At 37.9% G+C, this 25,243-nt stretch overlaps 1 protein-coding gene across 8 annotated transcripts in view; it reads left to right on the top strand.

The window, feature by feature from the left end:
- LOC131577816 (atrophin-1-like) overlaps positions 1 to 25,243 on the top strand; it is a 54,918-nt gene that overhangs the window by 9,562 nt on the left and 20,113 nt on the right. For 5 of the 8 annotated variants that reach the window (XR_009277291.1, XR_009277289.1, XR_009277292.1 and 2 more), the window contains exon 3: positions 4,883 to 4,938. The exons of 2 other annotated variants lie outside the window; for them this stretch is intronic. The gene's annotated coding sequence lies outside the window, so the exon portion shown is untranslated. Of the gene's footprint in view, positions 1 to 4,882; positions 4,939 to 19,886; positions 19,952 to 25,243 lie in introns of those variants that run through there. One more of the 8 variants, XR_009277290.1, reaches the window with a different exon arrangement.

The raw sequence follows: 25,243 nt of genomic DNA, 5'->3' as shown, positions 1-25,243 counted from the left end.
CTCATTTAGCGTGTATCCAAGGGTTTGATATTGATTGTTTTGGGGTTGGGTTGGTTTTGAATTGTGGCTTGTTTGATCCAAGTGCTACTGAAAGCAGCACAAATCTCTCCATTGACTTGGATTAGTTGGTCACTGTATGACATAAGAAGCCTGTGTTGATTAATTCCCTGCAGTTCCTACTATGAGCCCACGCATAATAATTGAGAACCATTAGTGGCCATTGTCACTGTTAGTCAGTTCCCAGTAATACCTCATTTTTATTTTCAGGCTCAACCCCCCAATCCTACACAGAGCTATAAATAAACCATGTAATCAAGACCTCCTTGTCACATTATTAGAATAATAGATGCAACATTTGCTAAACTTAGAACTTTCCCAAAGTCGTTCATAGTCACAGGTTCATGTGACCTGTTACAAAAGTTGCTGATTTCATTGTTTGGCTTTTGAACACGACTTTCGACTTGCCTAAGGTTGCTGCAGCCTGTAAGCAGGAGGTCACAAAGGGCGGGGTGTTGCATAAAGGTTTGTGACTCAGTTTTTGCAGAAAGTAGTGATCATTTCGCTTCTCCTCTTTCCTCCTGCTTATCAGGAAGTGCCGTACAGCACTGCAGTAAGATAGCACTGCCTGTTCATAGAACACCTTCAAAACCTACTGGAAATAGTGAACTGTAGAAAAGCAAAGCAGTAACCTCTAGTGTTCCTTTCTTAGTTGTGAAATCTGGGGGAAGTACCCATGCTACAGTGTTACTTCTAATTTTAGGAGCAAAATGTCTGTCACTTCTGGTATATAAATGTCATATAACATTGGACGAAGTTGAAAATGTCTAACAAATATTTGCTGGACAGTACTGTCTTATCCAGGAGATCAAGTGTCAGCTTGTCATGTGTTTCTAGGCTACCTTACTAATACATTACCTAACTTACCTTAAAATTTATGAATAACATGCACAATATAGTGCGGAAGTCACCCTTTTTTGTAGTTCTGCAAATGAATTACTTGGTCACCCATTTGTATCATTACAAGGCACTGTCACTTGGAGAGTTGCTGCAGGTTTGGTAATGTTTGTACCTCCTAAATAGATTGTGATTCTCAGGTTAGATGAAGTATGTTTTGAAAGTCATATAAAGAAGAATTATGAAGATGATCAGAGTACCATTTTTTCCTTTTTAGAGTTTCTTGCTCTATGAGTGTCTTCTGCCTTTTCTGACATTTCACCATGGGCATCCCTCAGTAATTTCACATGATGGAATAGAAAACAGGTCAGAATAGTATACAGATAAAAATCAGTATCAGGAACCATTCGATCTCTTAGGGAGGATGGGCTACATTTTCTGTAGCAGAAATACTTACTATCTGTTTGATAAATGTTGCTGCTGTCTTTAAGCCTAGGAAAATAAATGTATTAAAGTAGATGGTAGAGTGCATTTTTGTTCTGCACAGTAATGTCACTTTAATTCTTTATAAGAGGCAATTAGATAACAAAGCACGTCTTAGGATATTGTATTAATGTCTCTACTCACAGATTAAGGTTTTAGAAGGAAAATTTTCTGATGGATCTTCTTTTACCTTAAGTATCAGTGTTTTTCTTCCTTAAAGGCTCATTTCCTACCTGAGGAAAAAAAAAGAAATAGGTAATAACCATAACAAAGGGAAAAATGGAGTTTTTTGTTCATTTCTTTGGGTTTTTTGTTTGTTTTTATTAACATGTAAGCATGATCTTGTACTGATTCTACATTTAGGAGTGTTTTCTTGGTCTGCTTTGTCCCCTGATATCTGCACATGAGGCAAGAGAGGAGAAAGGTTTTTCCCTCCTCCCTGTGCACTGTTCCTTTGTCTCTTTTCTTCATAGGCACTACAATATCTCTGCATTCCTGGCCCCTGTACATGGCCTGAGCACAGGAGTCATTTGAGCAGTCAGAGTGCTTTTATGTGCAGACAGCCAGCTCTCCTGGAATAATTTATAAGGACTGCATCAGGAGCAAAATCGGGGAATTTGGAGGGCTGTCCTGAGTTGTGCTGATGGTTGTATGTGAGCCTGACCCTCACTGAGGGAGGCACAGGCCACTTCTCTTACATTGTTCTACCACTGCTGGCGTGGAAGAGCAGCAGATCTGAGTTGATGTGGGCAGTCTGTAGGTATTGAGAGAAATCATACAGTAAGGAAAACACTGTGACTCCAGAGCATGTTGCTGGGTTTCTTTTCTCCTGTGTAACTCTTGTCCTCCTGTTAGCCCAAAGAGTCACCACAATGCAAAGAGGTGGTGAGATAATGTGCCCGTACAAGAAATCCACTCATTTTTGTGGTGCAGGGTGAGCTCAGGTGCACATTTCCTGGTTCTTTTTGTTACAGTGGATTTTGCTGCTGTCTTAGTTATTATTAGTTGATTCTTGGAATTATTAGTGGATTGTTTATTCTGGAGAGGTGGAAGTAATTGTGAATTTCTGTGAAACACTAATAGCATATGAGTGCTGTAAGCAGGTAGCCACACTAGGAATTGGTGGTGTGAGCGACTGATGAGTTGTGTAAATTGATCTTTACCTGTCCTTTGTTTTTCCAGTGCCATATCAATCTGCGTTGTTGGGTTTTTAAAAAATGTATAGATAGGGCTTTAATTAATGCCAATATTTAACTTGCAACTTGAGCTAAGATTACAACAAAACCAAATCTAATACTGAATTTCAAAGGAGCTTGCAGGAGAGTGTGTCTCTTGGATCAAGTAGTAATGGTTGATTGGAAATTCTAGTCTCATGCATGTATGGGCCTTTAGAAGACTGAAAGTATTCATTCCAGTAAAGGCAAAACCTAGGGAAGTGAGGGCACTGATCATCCAAGCATGTTGAAGTCTAAGAGGAAGTGTAGTTGTACATTTGGTTTGTTATTCTCATGTAAGGACTCAAATTGTATTTTTGTTGTAAAGTACGGTTGTTGTAAAGCTTTCAATTCTGTTGAACTTCCGACTGCCCAAAATAGACCATTTTGCCAGTCATCTCTGAGCTCTGTGCTGCCCCACCTAGAACTCTGTAAGTATCCCAGAAAATTATTCCAAAGCTAGAACAGGCATGTCTAGATTATATTGCAGCCAGTGTTATGACTGCATTTATAATTACTGTGAGTTAACATAATTCTTTCCTTTATGAGGACAGCTCTTGGAGAAACTTCTGTTTCTCTTTGATTTTATTGTTTCTGCTGGTGTAAGATAAAAGCCACTCAGGCTAAAGGAGTATAAAAGCTTTTTCTTATGAAAAAAATGGTATGCCAGTACGAACACATCCTACATGAAACCAAAAAGTCAGTTGCAATCTATGCTTTTAAAATTCTAAACGATGATGTACACGAGAGGTTGTAAAGTAACTTTAAAAAAGACCTCATGATGCATACACTTGTGTAATTCTGGACACTCTCATTACAGAATTATTTTGCACATACCCAGATTTAGTCATGTGTGGATCAACCAGATATAGCTCTGTAGATGTTTTTTTGGTAGGGAAATGACATAGCAAGCAGTTTAGGAAGTAAAACAGAAATTTGCCATATTGAATAAATCTTTAGTGTTTCACTTAAATTCATAAGGGATTTAGTTATTAAATTCACTCATTCTCAACAGGAATTTTGATGTTCAAGAATTTGAACATCACTATCTATAACAGAAAAAAGAAGCTTGTTAGAATACTAAGTGACCTGAAGTTTTCTAGCCTAGGTATCATTTAATCTAAACATACCTATCAATGGCTCAAAAAAAGTCAAGTACACACAGCAGTTTGGCTTCATGAGAATGCTCTTCTGGGAGCTGATGGAGTGCAGAGTTTCTCTTAGTTTCCTATGTGAAAGTGGTCTCTCTCTTCCCTTCATTGCTGAGCATCTATATCCATGGCCACCCTCAAGAATCTTATTTTACCTCTTGGCTCCATGCACTGGGAGGTCCTGTTGGCATAAGTGAGTATAACTATGCCCTGGGAAAATAACAATTCTTGTTGTTCCCTGTGCTGGATGTCCAGTGCCACTTCTTTTATTGCTCTGAATGCTGAACAGACGTTTTCTTCAAATATTAATCCTGCCCAGATAAATCTTCCTCCTAGAGTTCTGCACTTCTCCTTTTAGTTACTGTTCAAATGGTCATTTCTTTTACCTGATAATGTTAATTTTTCACATGAAATCAGGCAGTTCTGTTCTATTGATTATATCCGTTCAGGATTTAAATATTTTTCTGAACACAATGTGTTATACATTATTCATAATTATAAATTATGTAATTATTAAGTATAGTTACTGTGTCAAGTACATCTCAAAACATATACAGAACTGCTCAGGGTAACCATCCAGTAATGCACCTTGTGTGCCTATGCTAATCTTAAACCTTATCTCTTCCTTCGGGTTTTTCACGAACTAATGTCAAAAACACTGTATTTTCTTGACAAGTTATTAGAGTTTTTTAAAAACCATCATATTGATATCCATTCTTTACCAAGCTGGTGCTGTAGATGAGCAGCAATCATACAGTTTGGTAATAAGTAATTTATTTTATGCCTATGTATGAGTATGTATAAAAATATCATTTATGTCTATAACTTACTGCTATTCCAATGGATTTGGTATTTCCTATTGGTTGTAAATTAGATTTATTTTCCAGTTTAATATCTTCTTTATGACTTTCTAATCAGAAGTTCTATCATGAAGAAAAAGAATACAGAGAAGTTTTTAAAAACTACCTGGCACAGATAATGGATTTATTTCCTTGTAGTGGGTGTTGCCCCATATTTTCATGTGCAAGTGAAACATTTTTATAAATGATTGATTTATAGAATGGCAGAGCATATTACAAAAACAACAGTCAATTACAGTCAATTACAGTAAATATTTAATTTTTCTGTCTTGTGTTCTAGTAAGGCTGTTTGGAAAGAAAACAAGTATTGGGATTTTGTGTGACTCACTGTGGTAGGTAAGTCTTAATCTCTGAAGAATATACATTCTACAGTCCTTGCAAAGTATGTTGGAAACACTGTTGATTGCATAGGAATTGCTTAATGCATTCCCAAACACTTGATTAGTAAATAATGCTCTATCTGAGTGAATGTTGCTTACAGAGAAATTCCATGCTAGGTATGGTATACTACAGACTGAAATGTAAATGAGAGCATGCTTTACTTTTCTCAAATCTGTGATCTGGAATGGCAGCATAGAATCAAGTTATGCTGTACCAGAAGCTCTTGGTAAAATCCAAAACCCCCACAAAATACATTTAGTTTCATGTTTTGTTATGCACTCTGTATGTGAGCAATGCTCATCCAAACTTGCAAATCTTTTAAGAAGATCTCACTGTAATTGCTGATGTGGATGTCTGGAAAATGTGTGCTTACTAACATATACAAACATGCAGACTATGTACTTCTGATCTTGATGTTAACGAAATTGCATGATTTTGTGGCAAGACAAGCATAAATGTAATTACTCAGATGCAGGTTGTGTATTATTTTGGTGGGTTTTGGCATTAAATTTGAAGTTAAGTTTGTTTCACGAAGCAGAAAGTCTGCTTTTGGAATGAGATATATGTAAACTTGTTCACAGATATCCTCTCACTACCAATCATCCTTATACCATATGTTCTAAACTAAACAGTCCAGATTCCAAATGAATGCTGATGTCTACAGTGCAAACATCTGCTTTATCATCCTTTAGTGCTGGTGAATTATTTCCTGTTCAACTCTGGATTGCCTGTAGAAGAATGTTCTGTCTATGAATTGATCAGGTCCTGTTAACCTCAGTTACCCTGGCTGCAGAGTATTTCACCATATAAGATGCAATGTGGGTATTTTAAATCAGGCCTTGCTCTGTTAGTAACATATAAAGTTGCTACTGCTCTTGATAGAACTGTTTTGAGGTTTTCATAGGTGACTGTACTAAATAAGTTTTTAGGTTTTTATTCACTGCTTTACCTAATTGAATAACACATTAAATGTCTTTTTTGCCTTCTCTGGGTTATTCCTCCTCCTCTAATCCTGTATGTCTGAAAGTTGGCTGTAGAAACCTCTGCTAAAGTTCCCCTTGAGTGACTTTCTTCATGGAAGTCACATCTCATATTTAGTTGCTTACTTCATCTGGCTTACTTGCTCTGCTCTGTCAGTGCTTAACAATTTAATCCTTTGCAACACTTAAGTATTGCATCACCCATAAAAGATTTAAAAAGCCAGTGGCCAGGCTGGATAAATCTAGGAACCCAATTTCTGTATTGATCTGATGAGAACTGTGAGTTAATGGAAGTTCTCTCAGACAAGTTAATTTTCTCTCTTTGTTTCATTTCTGGTTTGAGCCTTTGAGAGTTTAAAATTTTCTGAAAAGATCTGGAAACAGGCTGTTCTCTGATAAACACGAAGAAAGCAGGACCGAAGTCTGTAAATAAGTGTAATTTGAAGAGAATCAAATACAAGAATTTTATTGGACTACTTTTTGAGGCCTTGTGTTCTGATTGTGAGATTAAATTCACTCTATCAAATGAGAAATAAATTACAGTCTCCTTTGTGTGATAACCTGTCGTCCCATATATGAGCACAGATTAGGTCTTTCTCTGAGCTCAAATCCAGTGGGTTTTTTGTCCCACTTGTTTTCTGCCCTGATTATATATTGAGAAGGGTATCATTACACAGGCTTTCCAAAAGATTTTCTTTTTGCAATGAACTTGCTGGCAGGCTTCTGACAAAATTCAGTAAATGTATTCAGCTATATTTATTAATTCAACAGAATGATATCAATGATACTCTCTGAGCTAGGTAAGGTCTAACATTCAAGACAGCACCACTTCTGACTATAATGTCTTAATATTTTAATGAAGTCACACTGTTTATTCCAAAACTTCAAGGAATATCCTCAGTATAATTTTGAATTTTTCAACTGCTCATCTTTATATATGACAGATCTAATTTCTGTTAAGTTTATTTAATTTTATTTTAGCTCCTTGAAGCATTTCAAGGTGGTCAAGCAAAGAAAGTTAGAAGCCATGTAAAACAGAAAGACAGGGACTTGTGATTTGGGGGTAAGGAATAGTGAAAGACAAAAGAAATAACAGTTGGTGAAATGGATGAAATTAGGATTGGTGAAATGAGGATTCTGGTAGGATTCTTTTATGTCAGAAAACACAATATTTCAAATGTAAAATGTTTTCTTAGAATGAAAAGAATTCTTGTCATCTTGTTGTGAAGCAGAGGAGCTGCTTCATTTAATTTTGTTTTCCAGCCAAGTAAGCAAGAGCCTGAGGGAAGTATGGAGATGCACAGTCATTTCATTTACAAAAGTGCAGCTATTATGTCTATTTTCAAGGCCTCCTTGTGCAGGAAGCTTCTGGGCTTAAAGATCAACATTCACTAAACAATATTCAATAAAGTCTTGGATTAGAGGCATCCACTGTGATCCTGTCTGTGTTTTGGTGTTAGAAATTCAGTATTTGGGGTTTACGCTTTAGGGAAGTTGCAGTGGAAGGCTGTGATACAGAGGTGTGTTGGAAAGAAGCAATTTGTGGTCAGCAAAGATTCTTTTCAAGGTAGTTAACATCTGTATCCCTGAATTGTGTTTACATTACTGCCTAAAGGACTTCTGCAGTTTCAGTTGGAATATGTTCCCCAGCCAAAACACTTGTGGGACACATTTGCCCCCATGGATGCTCACCGTTGAGTTAGGGCTGAAGTAACCTCTGGCTAACTTCTAAAACAGCTGCACTGGTTAAAATTCTTCATAGTCACGTGTTTCAATATTAAATAGGCTTTTAGGCTTATTAACGTTATGATTACTGCATTTTGACAAGACATAGGGTTGTCACCCAGGAAGTCTTATCTGTTGACTTGCAGTTTTGCCTAAGGCATGTTAGCCTGACAATTGTATTGCTAGAATTTGGAGAATTCATTATAAATAACTGTTGTTGCTAAAATGTTTAATTCTGTAATGTAAATGCTCAGGAAGATGAAAAATGCGTAGTTTTCTATTAGAAAAAGAATTAAATTTCAGTATTTAAAAAAATTAACACGTTATGTGCAACTAAAGATACATGATCATATCTTGGTTTTTTGGTTTTTTTTATTTTCTCTTGGGAGTGCTCATGTATTTCCTCCTCTCTTAGGAGTCTCAGTTTTTCCATCAGAATGGCATGTTCACATTTGGGAAATTTTTCAGCAGTGCTTTCTTTTTTTTTTTTTTTTTTCTTTTTCCATAGTACTTGTATCTTACCCAGAATTTGTCTGGTGGCTCCAGGGAATGGGAGTGCTTGAACTAAAACAGCCCATTACAGTTCAAATCTTTCCAAGGTTCATGTTCCTCGCTGAAGAACCTCAACATGATGAAGTATTGTGTGGTTAGTGAAGGCTGATTTTTTGATAATAAATACCAAGTCCAGCTTTGCACAGTGAATCTGCCCCTTAGAAAAATCTGTGTCAGCTCACTTTGCCAGTTTTTGCTGTCATCATGACCCAGGTGTTTGAGACTAGGGACTGATTTTTATAATGAAAAATTTTATGGAGTATGTCATATGAATTAGGGTAGTATCATTATGCTTCTCCAAAATGTGTGCTTGGCTGGAGGAACTTGAAAAAACAATGATAGATGTACCCTGCTGAACACAAGAGGAGATAAATACTTCACTAACCACCCAAGCCAACAGCATAATAAAAAAGGAGGCACTTTAGTTTCCTAAAGCTCAAATTAGCTTTCAAGAGCAAATTCCAAACTCTGAACCACGGGAGTTTGTGTTGTGTTTACAGTGACATTTTGTACCGCCCATGATGAGATGAACCCACAACTTAGAGCATTGGCCCCACCTACCTGTCCCGTGTTTTATTTGAATCCACCTATCTTGGACATGTATTTTTCATGTGGGAAAAGAGTTAATCTTAATTTTGATACTCTGTGTCATCTGCTAGTCCTTTCACAGCCATACTGATGGTGGACAGCTCTTGGGCTTGCCAGGGGAGTGGCCATGGGTGGTGTTTGTATGAGGTGTAACATCTGTGGGACAAGAAGGGGTTCACCACATTGCCTGAGGTAATAGTGAGGTGGTTGCATTATGGCCATATGTGCTGTGCACATCACTTCTCCATATCCCTGATTAAATCAATGTGATCGAGCCAGAATAATTTTTAAACTGAGTAAGAACCTTCCTGCAGTATGCATTTTTAAGTTCTCTTCAAATAGGGAGTTATTTTGCCCTTTGCTAGGCCTTTTTTATTTTAATGGCTGCTGAGGTTAATGAGTCTTGTGTTCAGCTTTTAATGCTGTTTCTATATGGCTGCAGAAAATAGCTTAGACACACAACCCTTATACTTGTAAACCTGAGGAAGTACAGGATCCATGGACTTAAAGGCTAGTTGCAGTATGTAAAGGATCTTCACTCAGAGGCACTAAAATGTTAATCTTTTCAATATTGTATTGTTTGAGGTGCACAATTTCCAACTTTCACCCCTCCCAACCTTGTTATGATGAAAATAAGAACAGATATCCCCCTCTTGGGCTCTGTCCCAGCAGTGCTTTGGTCCTTTCTCCTGCTGTTTGCCTGAAATTGTTTCCCAGCTCTTTAAATCACAGCACTGAGATGCCAGCAATCCAGATACTAGAGATTCTGTTTCATTTCTCCCAGGCAGAAATGTGATTTGGCACTTACCTACCCATTCTTTGACTGGAACCTTTTAAGACATCTTAACTTGATGTATTTGGGATTTCTGTAAAAGACTTCATGTGCTGTAAATGAAGATGTATCATCTCAGAAACGAGGGTCACATGTTTAATTGCAAATGACTTGGGTTTACTGCATTCTGGTGTAATTTTGTGATGTCCTCACCCAAGAAACAGCACATGACTATTTGTAAGCTTGCCATCCCTGGGAGGAAATTTAATAAGGCTTTCAGGATCTGCATTGTAAGGCCAGTAATTGCTGTGATCCAATAAGGGAGAGCTCTGTGGTGGCATCACTCGAGAGAGTAAGCCTGGTGTGACTGCTGCTGCTTCTCGGATCATGCTGCCTAATGAAAGATTAATGACGAGATGATGCTCTGTAACAAACATCTAATACTGCCACCAGGTCACAGGTTTGATTTGAAGCAATCAATACAGTTCATTCTCCTGGAGGTAGCTAATGATAGCATGCTTATGAGAAATGAAATGGCCTGCAATCTAAGACAGCCTGCTCCTTCTCATGTGTCAGCTTTAAAGAAACAGCATTCCTTTTATAACATCATCTAAACCTTGGGAAGAAAGGAAAATTGAATTCTGCGGGGGGAAATGTTAAGGAAACTTTTATTAAATAATGGAACTCAAGAAGGGAATCCTTTATATTAAAAAGAAATTAAAATAAAAACTCAATGAAACATAAGTTGGAAAGAAAAATGTCTCATATTCTCAGAGTTAATAGTATCTGAAAGAGAAAAGAGTTTGATTTGACCTTGGTGTTTAAAGATCAGATGTACATTTATGTGTGTGTTCATAATCCTTAGAGTGACTCACTTGCCTGTGAGAGGCAGAGGGTCGAGTCCCCTCTATGTTACATTGACCCATCTGAGGAGAAAAGGGAAGAAATTGGAATATCATTCCTCCTCAGGACCAGATAAATTGTAAATGCAACCTACCGAGTATTTTTTTTTAAATTACACCAGCTATATTAATTCCAGAAGGCAAATTCAGGACACAGAGGAGGGTCTGTATTCAGTTAATTCTCTCAAAGATAATCCTATGAGAGGCTGAGCAATCTTAGAATTAGAAGGCAGAATGAGTAAACTCAAAAAGTTTTTCAAGACTTCAAAATTCAAAAACATTTTCAAGATTTTTTTCCTGAACTTCTAAGCCCTTTGAAGTAGACTTTGCATTCTTACTTTTGTCTAAGTAATAATGTGCTGTGAAAGTGTTTGCAGTAAATAACTGTAGCTACACATGGAGTAAGATACTGTAAAATATGAATAAGGGAGATTGACTTTTGAGCTCTTGATTATAATACTTCAGCTTTCCAAGATGCAGAGTGGGAACTGCCTACCTGTCTTTAAAAAAAACCAAACAAACCAATCCCCAAAAAAACTCTCAAACTCAAGCTCAGATTCTCTAATGAAATATTCTGATTTTCATAGCAAAGTAGAATTGCTGTCCTCCAGGTATGAACAGAACCATACTGACCTGGCTTCTGTTACTTCTAGGTACAAAACAATATTCTAAAATGTCGTGATAATTTATTTCCTAGATGAAAAGATAATTTTCTTAGTACTTAGGAGACTTGCCTGAGTGGTACTTTCATTATAGATTGGTAACATCATAAGCTTTCTAAATGTTCACATTAATATCATTAACAATGTTACATTCCTCATACCTGGAACAAATTGAAATTATCACCAAAAATATCAATTCGTCACCAGAATATCAGTACTGGAAAATAAATTAAATGTAAATAGAATTTTCATGCTAACATCATTTCCCAGGAGCACAGATGCACTGAAACACTCCCTTGCAGTGACTAAGCAGTGTTTGGTGAGTAAGGCACTTCCTAAGACCTGAATAGCGATTCTAATAGCAATTTCAGATTTGCATTTTGCCACTCTTTTACAGTTGTAAGAAATATGTATATCTTGACATTAGATGACATTTCTTAATGTTTAGCTTTCTAGTTTTCATCATACAGCAGGGGTGAGGACAAATTTGTCACTCCTAGCTGCAATCTGAGCATCTGTGCCTCAGTCACTGGAGCTGCATCTGTTTTATTTGATTTCTTCCCCTCTGTATTGATTACATTTTCTTTCCAGACTGCACTGTGATCAATTGCTATCGTGTTTCTTGGATTAACTTGGATTTCTCAATTTTTCTATTTCCATTTCCTTTTTTTCTATTCCAGTAAGTGCTTTAAAGCTTTAAATGTTTAAATAGAGCCTATTTCCCATAAACCCTGGGATTTACCAGGATCCCTTCTTACAAGAGGAACATGGTCTGATGGTGAACAGCCTGAGAGATGGACTTTGCTGTTTTTTTATCCCAGCTGATTTACTTTTGTGGCCTTAGGCAGATCTCTAAACTACCTGCCAGGAGAGCTGTCAGGATTAATTGAGCAAACAAACTGCTGTGTAATGCTTAACATTGTCTTACTTTAACAATCAGTGTACATTTAGTGCCATTCTTTAAAACAAAGTCTGTGATGTTATTGGGAGGGTTTGTTGGGCTTGGGTTTTTTTGAGTGGTCTTGCTTGTAGAATGACAATAGGATTCCTGACTCCAGCCATACAAATTCGTAGTTTCACAGACTTCAGGGAAAAAAAAAAAAAAATTTCTGTTTCTCCTTAGTAACTGGTATTTATTCTAAAATTTTCTGTCAGTCTTAGAAAAAATATGTTTGTCTTTCTGAGGCTTCATGTTGAAATTAATTTCAAACTTGTTGCTATCCATAGTCCTGGAACAGAAGATGAAAAAAACAATATCCAGAAGAAAAATATGCCAAAACCGATGTCTAGAATAACAAAATAGTACATAATGCTGTTCATTTTAAATTTTAATTAGTTCCACATAGAGGGTATTGTCAAAGAAATATTCGAAGTATTGAATTTTGTCAGTTTGTTAATAGATCAGGCTTTTCTTTCATAAGAGTCAATTTATCTATATCCTTAGTATATCTTATTTTTATTACTGTGTCATACTTCTCTGTGTCAAACTTCTCTGTAATTGCACTTTTCTTTGAAAAATTGCATTTTTCTTCAGTATGAGTGGCAAGATCTTGCATTATGTTTCATTCTGATTAGCACTTTGTATCCTGACACTGCCTTTCCTGGCAAAGTATCACCCAGAATATCCTACTGGTCTTTGTCCCACATCACAGTGATTGCTTACAGTCATTCTCTGATGCACTAAATACGCCCTCTTTTTTCTCCTCATTTGTAATTTCCAGCTTGTCACGGGAAATCTTACTCCTATATGGATGACCATGAACTTTATCTAATTTCTTTCTGTTTCTGTTATTGCAGAGTTCTCTCCCCCGCCTTGGTGTGGAATACAGTCTTTCTTTGTACTAACAGCTTATCACAAACCTAGTTTCTCTGCCAAGGTCACAAGGGAAAATATTAAATATGTCTCGAGGCAGCTACTTGAGGAATTACCCTTACAGTTTCTCTCTAGCCTGATATTGGAATTGTTTGAATGGCTTTCTCTTTAACCAGAGAGTAGAAATATAAGTGCATATGTTCCAAATTTTCCTGTTAAGTATATACATGGATCTTAGATTTTATAAATCATAATGAAACATAAAAATTGATTGCCTTACAGTGATCAGAGAAGTCTCTGAGAGGTTCTAGATGTTCTTCAGGTATTTGCAAAACAGCTCCACTCAGTCCACTGTTCCAGCACAAAGATTTCCAAGCCAAGCATCACCATTTAAGAAGGCATCTCTGCCATTGTCACTTGCTTCCAGTCTGCCCCCTGTGTAAACAGGGCAGTGATTTTGAGCTGCCAGGGCTGGCATGTGTTTTTAAGCACCTTTCAGTAGCAGAACAAGCCAGTGTTAGTAACTGAAGTTGGGGTTATAGCATCCATATCCTCTCTGAGCTTTATCTAATCGGGTCTGGAGCACTGCCAAGGATTGAGCATAGGCAACCTCTTTGGACAGCCTGCTTGGCTGGTGAACCGTGTTAATTCTGAACTCAGGCTTGCCTGAGAATCATTATAATGGTATTGGTGTGCTGTTGCTTAGGCCTGATGTACTTAAGCTAGCATGCACATTGTTATTTTAAGTATCTCTGCCCCTGTGCTCTTATTCATATGTAAAATAGGTAGCCCACCCAGAAATTTGACCGAGTTATTGGCTGTGGACTGACAGTGGGGCCTTTTAGTAACTGGGTATTTGAGTCTGAGCACATCTTTAGTTCATATTTTCCAAGGCGACCTCCTGCTTCTATTTGGCAGGTGATTTGGGAAATATAAATCAAATCATTTGGCAAACTGTTTTTCTGATGTCATACACAAATGAAGCAGATGTTTAAATGATTCTGTTTAGCTTTGAAATTGTGGCATAAAAGGTGAAGAAGGAACCCCTTTAAAACTAGGCCCTGAACATTTTGTTCTTGAGTTTCAGTTGAAGCTGAAACTTTTGGAAAACTTGTCTCTGATGTCAATGGGAATGAGATGAGGCATGTTTATAGAATAAAGGCATTATGTTGGCTGTTAGTGGTGCAATGTGTATGAATAAAAGGGGTTTATCTCACTAAATGTTCAGAGGTTTGCCTGAAATCACTTTCAATATCCTTTCTTGTTCTCTATATAGTAAACTATGTAATTAGGGAACATGTTATACAGCAAACTCAGTTTAAAAAATTGATTTTTAAAGCATAAAAGAGGCAGTGACTGAAGTCCTGCCAGGCTCTATCGAATACTCACATGTATTATATTGTAAACATAATATGGTTATAGTGTATGTTGTCATAATAATTGGCAATGGTACTGGAGTCGGTCATTGAGTGCTTTGTTCATGTGGTAATAGATGACAAGGGCTACAACATTTGTTGGCAGCAAAGTTGTTTTCCTATCTCTTTCTCTCCGTAAATTGGTTTCAGAATAGTTTTGTGGGGGTTTTTTCAAACTGCCTGTCTTAGGATCCAGATGGCTTTATCTCTTTTTAATGAGATTTGGGATATTTTCCTTACAAGTGGTGTTCACTCAGTACTGCCACAAAGGCTGCATTCCTCATTTTTCTTAAAGCCTGGCACAGTGACAAGAGAGGGAAGGCTCAGCAGTGACCCACAGCACGGAGGGGTGGATTGAGATTCAATGGGATCCAGAGCAGAAAGGTAGCCTGGGTCAGGAGAAAACATAAAATACTAGTCTGGAGGCTAGCAAATGGTTTTAGGTTTGTGGATAGCAACAGCCTAGTTAGTCTGTGCAGGCTTGATTCCATCATTCTAACTCACACACGCCACATTACTGGTGTCCAGCAGGCTGACATGGGATGGGACCTGTTCCTTGTGAGTAGCTACAAAAACTGCCCTATCCATGTGCAAAGGTTCTGAAGGGGCAGTCAGAATAGAAGACAGTTGGGAAATGACCATTTTTCCTGCAGAAACTGCTAGAGGTTCATTTTTTTTTCATGTTGCTGGAGTTTCACAGGATACAACCTTCTTCAAATTATTTCTGTTAAGATCCACACCACATATAAGACAGGACTCTGCAGGATCCTGAAAGACAATTTGTGGCAGCTGCAGGCATTCACAGCAGGCATTCATTTCAATTGTAAGGGAGTGAATTTCACCTAAAACAGGTTGAACAGCTGAAAAAAGGTTGTCTGCATTTCACCTTCAAAATACAGACTATAAGCCTCAACTTTCTTTGCTTCAGATTCTTCTTAAAATACAAAACCCCTGTTTTTTCTTGAAAAAACCACACAACCTGTGCATCACCATGCTTTTGCCTTTATGTATGTCTTTCACTTTTTGCCAGTTTGAGTCAGCACTTCCTGACTTTAGTTACACATGATGTAGTCATGTGCTTCTACCCTTTTGAGGCTCCTGTGCCTTCTCTTGTACTGTTTATGTCCCTGTCCTACTGTCTCTGTGTCAATCATTTTCTGTCTCGTTTGACATTGTGCACCACTCTCTGTCTCAAAGCCCATTTATGTCTTGTCACCATTCTTAGTGTCTTTGGGCTTCCAAAGAGGAATATTCCACCTGCATGTATTTCTACTTCTGCCAGCAGGACAAGAGTTGCAAAACAATCAGTTCTACAAGGATGTCTTGTTCCTACAAAGCAGACATAACTTGATTATGTCTTGCACTGATGTGTGGGATTTGGCTTTCTCTGTTGTCAACATGGGCATTCTGGATCTGTAAAGCTACTGCCAAAAATCTAAGGCAGGGATTGTCTAAAGCTCTCACTCAATCCATAGCAAAATCTCAGCAATTTCCACTTAGAAAGCACACAAATTAACATTGCAATGTTTTTTCAACATTGTAAAGATTTTATTTACTGGTATCTGATGAAATTGCAGCATTTTTTTCTTACTGATATGTAGCAACAGGTGCAATCTATTGCACAGTGGATTCTCATATCAGGTATAATCATTGCAAACTGCAGTTGACCCAAGTGCTTTTGTCATCAATATTCTGATTGTTTGTTGTGTGACTAATCTGTATTTTTAAACAAGATTTGCTCATAAAAAATTATTGATTAGGACATGCTAACAGGTCCTCTCCCTACACCAGTGCTCTGCACAGTAAAACATGTATTGGCTGCATGGGTTCAGAACAGAATCAGAACAGGAGAGTTTTCACAGCACACAAGTGAGCTGAAAATTGTTTTTCAAAACCACTATGAATTTTTCCTGGTGTACTTTACACCCTGTAAGGGGAAATTGTCATGCAACAGTGCTCAGTACTGTAATTTGGCCGGATTTAGGTTGTACTTTAACCACTAAAAAAGTCCTGACATCTGCAGAATCTTTATAAACCATGAGAAATCTTACAGATATGGCTGTACTTAACTACGCCTTTCACTGTGGGGGAAATGGCAGAATCTGATAGAAAGGTTTCCTGTACTGGAGTAACCAGAAGCTGGACATGTTTATATCCTCTGCATTGGAAAATTCAGAGAAGGGAAGTTTTGCCATTGCTGAGATTCTAAGGTGATATGCTTGAAAGCACACAGCAACCTAGCCATAGGAAAATTGCCTCTCCAGGTGTTTTCCAGCTTTATCAAACCTTTTTTTCAGAGAAGGAAAGGAGGGCACAGACATAGCTTTTCCTTGATGAGTCATCTTATTTATTACAATTCTCCCTTTGAAAAAATTATTTGCAAAGAGGCTTGAAGCTCTTGTTTTCTTCAAAGTAGCACTGTTTATTAGAAAACTGAAAGATCATGTATTGTCTTGTACGTGTACATCTTAGGTGAGAGATCATGTAAGCTGCTGCTTCTTGCACATTGATAAATTCACACCTGTCTTGTTCTGGAGGCTGTCCAAAGGGCAGGTGCGGAGTTTGTGAGCGTAAATTGGATGCTGCACCATGTTGGAGTCACACTAAATTCTGTGTCACTCATAGTACCCTACCCTATCAACAAATGCTGTGGAAAATGTTGGCCGTCATCCTTTAAACAGCACAGTGTTTGCATTTCCCTTGATCATCGTCCCAGAGCAAAGTTCAGTAGGTTGAGGAAGTGTTGTTTAAGTGCAATTGATCTAAAAATATATCAAAAGGAAGACTACTGTATATGAACAAATCATGAAGAGGCTTTATATAGGCTTGTTGATATCTGTAAATACATAAAACAAGGAAGCAGCAGCTTATGACATGGTTATTTCTGGAAAAGCGGAAGGTCTGACTGTTATTATTATACCATGCACAGAGCTAAGCAGTTACTCCTGAAGAAACTATGGGTGGAATTAAGAATCCCATAATTAGAACCATTCCATGGGGTTATGAACACTCTGCTCCAGATCTTGCTGCTGCAAATCAATGGCAAATCACACATTAATGTCAATGGGAACAGGCTTAGGATCTCCACTTCCCTCTATCTGCGTCCTTTTAACAAAACTCTTACCTTTCCAGGGAATACCTATTCAGAAAAAAGCCTGAGGATCTGACAGTGTTTAGTGAATTGTGGCGAATCTCAACATAGAATATTCCAGTGAAGAGGTGTGTTGGTGCCAGTTCAATTCTTCAGACAAAGAGAGAAAAATATATTTTCAATATCCACATGGGGGGAAAAGAAAGCTGGAAGAACCTACTAGGTCCGTTAGTTTGCTCACTGTGTCATAGGTCATTATTACCCAGTTACCTCTGTATAGAGTATTTTAAGTTCAACTGCAGTAGTGAGCAGGCAAATACACGCTGACCTACAACACTCAAAAACGTATCCAGCCTTGAAATGAAGAATCCATTGAGATTTCCCATGGTAATTTCAGCTATAAATAACTTGTTCAATAGGCCATGTTTCTACATGAACTTTGTGCATGCAATAAGTCACCATTAGGAACCAGCATTTTCTGTTCTATTAAGTCAAGCTAGTTAATAATGTTAACAAGTGAGTATTTTCTTCAAACATGTCACTGTAAGACATTTTCCTCTTCAAGTAATTTTGTCTGCTTTTTTTATGTTTAAATTCTATTTTGAAAACGTTCCTTCTAAACTGTAAAACTTGGTGTGATTCACAGCACATTTCACCAGTGAAAAAGCTGGTATTGCTTTTTGTCTACACATACAAGGAATGTTTCTAGTTTGGATTTTTTAGCTACAATGTCAGCTGTTTGTCACCTGTAGTTCTCGATACTTTTCAGACCATGTGTTTTCCAGGGAGGAGACTTGGCTAGTGGTGGAGGTTTTATTTCTACTTCCCTTGCAGTTTGCTGTATTAAGACATGTTTAATTAGAACTGGCTTAGTTTATTAAGTGATTCAAATTGTTCTGCATTAATATCTTCACCTTTCATCCTCACAGTTTTATTGATCTCACAAATCTTGTTATCATGGATGCATATATTTATTTTCTTCTCACGAAAGCCCTAAAGTTTATGCTGCAAGTCTCCATTCATTATTACTTTGTTAGATCTTTCAGTTTTCAGTTACTTTAATACATTTTACTGATAGTATTGTGCCAGTGTTCGTAATGAGAATGTCAGGCACTATTAAGTCAAGTGCTCTCCACAGATCTATTGCAAGTATACAATTACTTTCATCATCCAAATACTTGTTCATCAAACAATGCTAAGACTTGTTTTACAAGATCTGTTTGCCACAACACTGGGTTGACTGGGATGATATTAATTATATTCTATCACTTCCATTCTTCATTAAATTTATAACAGCTTTGTTACCTGGAAGGAAGGTCAGACTTGCTGTCCATTAGCTCTGAGTCATCCTGCTGGTCTCTGTTATTATTGGCACAACATTAGCACTTTTTCAGTCAAATGGGATTTCCCTGGAATGCCTTAATTTAGTAATATAAACATGATTAGCTCTGAAGTCTTCTCTGTCGTAGTTCTTAGGTGTGAGGTAGATGAATTGGCTGACTTTAAAATGTTGATTTCTAGTGCATGTTGTATAACATCCTGCTTGGTTACCAGGGGACTGGAAAATAGTTCAAATTCATCACGTGACATAAGAACAGCTGTCTAAATATGGAATAGAAATATTTCTAAATGTGTCTGTCTCTTCTGCACCACTATTAAAAGTTTTATCATTTCCATCTGGCAAAGGGTTTCTATAGCTGCTAGAGTATTGTACTCTTGATAAGTTTGAGGGGTTTTTAATTCTTCATTTTACATTGGTGATGTCAGCTGTGGATTTTCTGCTGATGTTTCTAACTTATTGATATTTTTCCCTTTGTAACTTCTAACTCATAGGGATTATTACCATTTATCTTCATTATTATATAGTGCTTTTTATTATGAACTACTGCTTGCACTTGAATTGTGAAAGAAAACAGCATTTTTAGGCAAAATTATCCTTATCTTGACTGTGGAATTACAAATTCATGACCATCCTAAGATTTCTTCTTTAAAAAACTTCTCACTTCTGACTATCAATTCAATTTCAACCATAATTTTAATTACTCTGATAGAATTCCAAACTTGCAGGTTACTGACAACTGCAACACATATATCACGCTCATGTCTGTGTGCAACAGTGTCTCCTTCATCTCATCTACTCATTTTACATTGTGAGTATGGTTTGTTGGGTTTTTAGCACTTATATCACATTTTTGCATTTAAATCACATTTTAGATGTTGTGCAGTGTTCACTAATAATGATGGCATCATTCTCTTGCACTGGTGGTTATTTAATGATCTTGGGTTCATTATCTCTTCTAATCTCAGTATGTAAAGGACTGAAAAAGTCATTTTTTAACACTCTGCCATGCTAGTTCAACTTTGTCAGAGACCGAGCACTCACTGGATTTGCTTTTTTGCCAGCTTCCTCAGGTGTTGCTACTGTAACATCTTCCTGCCTACTCCAACTTAGCTCCAATCAAACAGAGGTAAACACTTGCACTTTTTGTGTTTTTCTAAGAGGTAAGGTTACCACAGGGAATGTATTTTCATAAAAGCCCTGTTAAAGAGTTCTTCCCAAGTCATGCACTTGATTGTCTCTTATCCATATGATCAAAACTACTCTGAGGCTAATGTCCTCTGTTCCAGAAGTGATGCCATTTCTGGAGGATGTCTCAGTATTTTGTTCCAAACCAAATTTTTCTTCTTCCAAAATAGTGTGTTGTAAATTAAAAGGGATGATATAAAGGATGTTGAGGGAGCTATAGCTTCCAGCTGGTTTGAAGTGATGTTAAAGGCTGCTCCCAGGAGTAGAGCACACTGCATGTTTTACACTGAGAATTCAAATTTAGTCATTTCAGTATTCTGAAACAATAGCTGTTCAGAGGTGATAAAGCAAAAAATGTGGCTTGGGCATGCCTCCTTACTTTAGTACTTTAAATTAAATGCTTTCCCAGGGCAGGGCCCTTAGCACAGTTCTCCCCTCTTCCTGAGGGAAGTTCCTCTTTCCTTCCTGAAATATAATCATCACTGTAGGTTTTTCTGTCTCCTGTACTCCCAGGAAAGACTGTTTCCTTAATACACATATGTTGCAGTTAAACCTCTTGAACATCATTTTAGTAATAATTATTTTAGGAATATTCCTGATTAAACCTGCCATTTAGCACAGACTAAGAGGAAACTAGAAGTAAATAATGACTTCTTTCAGTATGTTTTCCTATCCAGAATACTCATAGATAATGAGCAGAGGAAGACAGTTGGCAAAAATTGTACTGTACCTCTTTCATGAGCTTTCAGTCTGGTTTCTAACTGAGGGAGGAGGGGAACAATAACCAAGCAGAATTAGGATGTACAAAGGCTTTTCTAATTCTTATCTGTTTTATACTCTGTTAAAGTGATCATTTTCTTATACATAATCTCGTGTTCTCCAATGATAGAGACAAAGAACTTAATGATCCCTGAGTGTCACACGTTTAACCTGTGGTTTTGATGTGATTTGTCCAGATTGTGTTGTTAAGGAAATCTTTAGGGTCTCATCAGTACATAAGGACACTTATTTCCTTCCTGAATGAAGATCACAGAAGGACCTTCTGTGATAAACCAGTACCATCCTACTGTATTAGTAGTGTTATGTTTGACGTGATAAATGCAGAAGTACTAAGAGTCACAGTGGCTGAGCCACAGAGTCTTTCTGAATCCAGACTTGTTTGGATGTTTTGAAAGAGAAAATGAAATTGTCACATGGTTGCTGATTGCATAGTGACTGAATTGTTTGAAACTCGTGTGCTTTGGGAGTCTGCAGCTGGGAAATCCCCAGCATGTGACTGGTACAGCTGTGTTTGATAGTGTGGTTAAACTTTACTGCTGGCATGAGTATTTCACCACATTGCATCTTCTACCTGTCTGTTGCAGCATTCCAATAACTGCCAAACATTCCTTGTCTTTCAGAATTTGCGTCAGGGTTTGAACATCTGAGCTCCTTGAAATGTGCTCATCTTTTGTTGATAAAGCAATAGGGAAACAGAGTCCCGAGTGAGGAGAAGGCAAATTTCTCATTAAGGGTGAATACAGTCGCTTTCAGCCATCTGCATTTGTGCCACACTGCCAGGAGATATAAATCAACTGTCAGGAAAAGGGGAACTTCTGGACTTCTGCTTTTCTTCAAGCTATTTCTGTGCTTATCCATTCCCATCTTGTTCCTGTGTTTCATCTTCCTGTGGCATCCTGTCAGCAGTGAATGTGGTGTGTTGTTTGGGATGGGAGCTCTTTGTTTCTTGTTGGTACAGTGCCAAGGATGAAGAGACACAATTCTTTATGGGGCTTATAAGACTTTTTGTAATACAAATCAAATGCCCACTATTGGCTCCTTGGAAATTTGGATTATTAACCACTGTAAACCATCCCTGTTGTGACTTCACCTAATAGGTAGTCAGCCTTTTGCACACTTCTGCCACTCCCTGGAGGTTTTCTAACACTCTGTGGGCTCCACTGTCTCTCCCAGAGAGGAATTCATAGCACAACCTGGTAGCAACCAGCAAGCTCCATGGCATTCCAAGGAACCACCTCTTCTGGAGCTTGGAGTACCAACTATGTGGTCCCTAGAACACCATGATCCCTGACCAGAGCAAGCTACTAAGAAACAACAGATCTGATTTAGAAAGAAAAAAACAAAACGAACAAACAAAACCCCCCAAAAAACACAACAGTGAATCACCAGGTTACAAAGTCTTACATACTGTGAGGAAAATGCACAATATTTCTACTGTTTCCAGAATATTTGCAGGATGGTGTCCCTTGAAAATATATTTAGTCTTTGCTTCTCAGATTTACCACGTTTCTTTCACATGTGTGATGTCCAGGTAGAATCCAGTGGATCTCTGATATTTCTCCTCTATCTCAACTCTGCCAGTTTGGGGTTTGGAGAATGGTGCTGCTTCTGCCAAATCCTTCTGCCAAAGCTTTGCATAATATTTAAAATACATTTTCCTCTTGGTGTGTATCACCTCATGTTTCTAGAGACCAGCTAGGGCTTTTTCTCTGATATTTAATGAATTATTTCAAAATCCCTAATAGAGTGAGATATTGTCAGTAGCTTCCTGAAAGGATTTTGTTCATGTTTAATTTTATGCCTGAGATTTTTCACATGTGGTGGCAAAACCATCTGTGGTGCAATACTGTAGCATGTTAACTTTGCCTTCTCTAATTCTCAGTATAAGTTGTGTAGGTTGGTAAAGTTTGATCTTCGTTGTTTGTTATCAGCTTTACACTGTAAGGGGCAGAAAGGAAAGTTTTACATGTATGTGTTGTTACTTTAAAATATAGAACAAGATTATCTGCAGATAATCTTTGCGAGGCCTTCAGGTATTCTCTCCCTTCACTTCTTTCATAACAAAGAGCAACTTATGCTTTAGTGGATCTGCTTAAGTAGTCAAAGGGCAGCAAGAGATGACAGAAATGTTTGAGAAATGCAGAGCATGGAGTAAGGATTAGCACAATAGCAAAAAAATCATGAGATGAGCTATTATTATTCCCCAATTTGTTGGTTCCTGATTTTCATATGTTATTAATATTCCTCTGTATTTTGTTTGAGGAAGTAGGCAGATGAAAGGTCACAACTGTTTTATGAAAGTGGGTGAATCATATACTGATTCACTGTGTACAGGCAGTGAATGCTTCATGAATTTGTGACTGTGCATTCCTCTATTAGTTTTCCATATGTTCTGTGGAAACCTAAATTACTAGAGATGAAGAGGGCTGCAAATCTCTTAAACAGAAACGGTGTTGCAATATAACTTGATGGACTTGAACAGGAAATTTCATAGTTCATTTAAATCACACACAGTGCAAATTTAGGCTGCATCCCCCCAGAAATATTTGAGATAAAAGTTAGATGAGCAGGTATTTACTAGGCAGAAGTAGGATGCCCAGTGCTTTGGTCATGAGATGGAGAATGTGCTCACTTCAGACTTTTGTGATCAAATGTGAGGGCTGTAGTGTAAACGTGTTTCCTCCCCAGATTCACACTAAAGACCCCCAGTTGGGGTTGGGGTCGGGGTCAGAGTCTGTGACAGATCAGAACAGCAGTTTTGCTCTTGCTTTCCCATCACTGGACACTGGAGATAAATCCCACAGCTGAGGTCGAATGAAGGCAGAGAGTGAAAAATCACGTTGCAGACAAAAATTTGGAGAAAAATAATCACCAGAGATTGTAATCAGAATGATGGAAGGGTCTGGGTTAGTTAGTTTGCTTTTTTCCTAAGATTGTCCTGAGGCAAAATTGACACATTTTTAAATGCCACATCTGCTCTGTCATTTGGCAAACGTGCCTACTTCTGTTACCACCAAATTATATAACGTGGTGGGATCAGGGCACATGCTTCACCACAGCCTGGTGGGTCACTTGACAGGATGGGGAACATATTATGATAATCAGGGAATCTTGTCTTTCTGTCTTTTTTCCCCCTCCAACACGGACAGTTTCATGCTTGTGGGAGGGTGCTGTGTTGGCAGTTCTGGGAAGTGATGCACTGTCCCCTGAGCAGGCACCACACACACACACACACATGGTTACACCACACACTGATCCCGTGTGTGCCACAACACTGCACGCTTCCCTCATCCTGACGGGACAGCTGCCCCATTCCCACATGGAAAAACAACCTTTAGGGCTGAAAATGCACATCAGGCCAGCTCAGACGTTTGGCCTTTGTTACTACACCTTCATGTCAAGACTGGCAGAACTTTAAAACTAGAGAATTCCCTATAATTTCAGACAGAGCAGACAAGAGTCCATCTTATCAATACTGATGGAAATGTGAAGGCCCATCTGCTAGAGGTACTACCTTTTACTTGGGGCAATAACTATAATTCTCACAAATCATGTAGTACAAAGCTTTAAAACTGCCTAATACAGCTGCAGGTGCAGCTGTGATATGGGCAGGGGCTACATGGGCATTAAGCAATCCATGGCTGTAAAGAAAAGAGAGAAACAGTCCTGCTAGAAATGCAGGTGAATCTGCTGTAAACTACCTGGAATCCTAATCCACAGTTAGGATCCTATCTAGGAAAGTACTGCTGACCTACTGTATAGGACTCAAGCAACTGAAAGCTAAGCAATTTCATTGATACATCTCTGGAGTGAGGCCTGAGCTGCTTCTAAATGACAAGTTTAATTACAGCTCCTCTGCTCTGACCTTTAGTTGGCTTTATGTAGGCATCCAGGCTTGCAAGTTGTACATTGCACAAAGGGAGTTCGAGTTTGGTTTTCTCTTACTACACCTACAAGTGGAATGCCAGTCTGATGCACTCAGAAATGAAAATAAACACTGAACAGAGCAAGCAGAAGCACTGTGGAACATGAGAGTTCAGTATAACTTCATTTGTCTAATGCCATCCTGAAGAATGATTTTTTTTTTAAGAAGAATTAAGTCAAAATAAATGTATATTTCAGCCTTTTCTCTTCAGTTGATATAGGATTAATTTGTGCTGTACTGAGCAAATTTCATAAGTTTTATAGTACACCTCTTTGGAATTACCTTACAACACAGGTATTGAGTATTGCTTCATTCTAGAAGTCACTGTGTTCCTAAAATGTTTTTTCAAAACAGCTAAATGAAGGCTTTAAAACCTGATTTGGCATATGAACTGTCAAAACTGCAAAGAGAGAGAATGTCTCTGTAAAATATCTGTAACTGTTTACCTTCAAATGTGGTATAAGGCATTATGCAATATAGGATCATAAATGTTTTATTCCCTCTTGATAGGCATGGAGCTTATATATT

The sequence above is a fragment of the Poecile atricapillus genome, chromosome 3, assembly GCF_030490865.1.
Source record: "Poecile atricapillus isolate bPoeAtr1 chromosome 3, bPoeAtr1.hap1, whole genome shotgun sequence".
Taxonomy (NCBI): domain Eukaryota; kingdom Metazoa; phylum Chordata; class Aves; order Passeriformes; family Paridae; genus Poecile; species Poecile atricapillus.
Note: the sequence above shows the minus strand (reverse complement) of the source record. Positions and strands in the feature narration are given on the sequence as shown.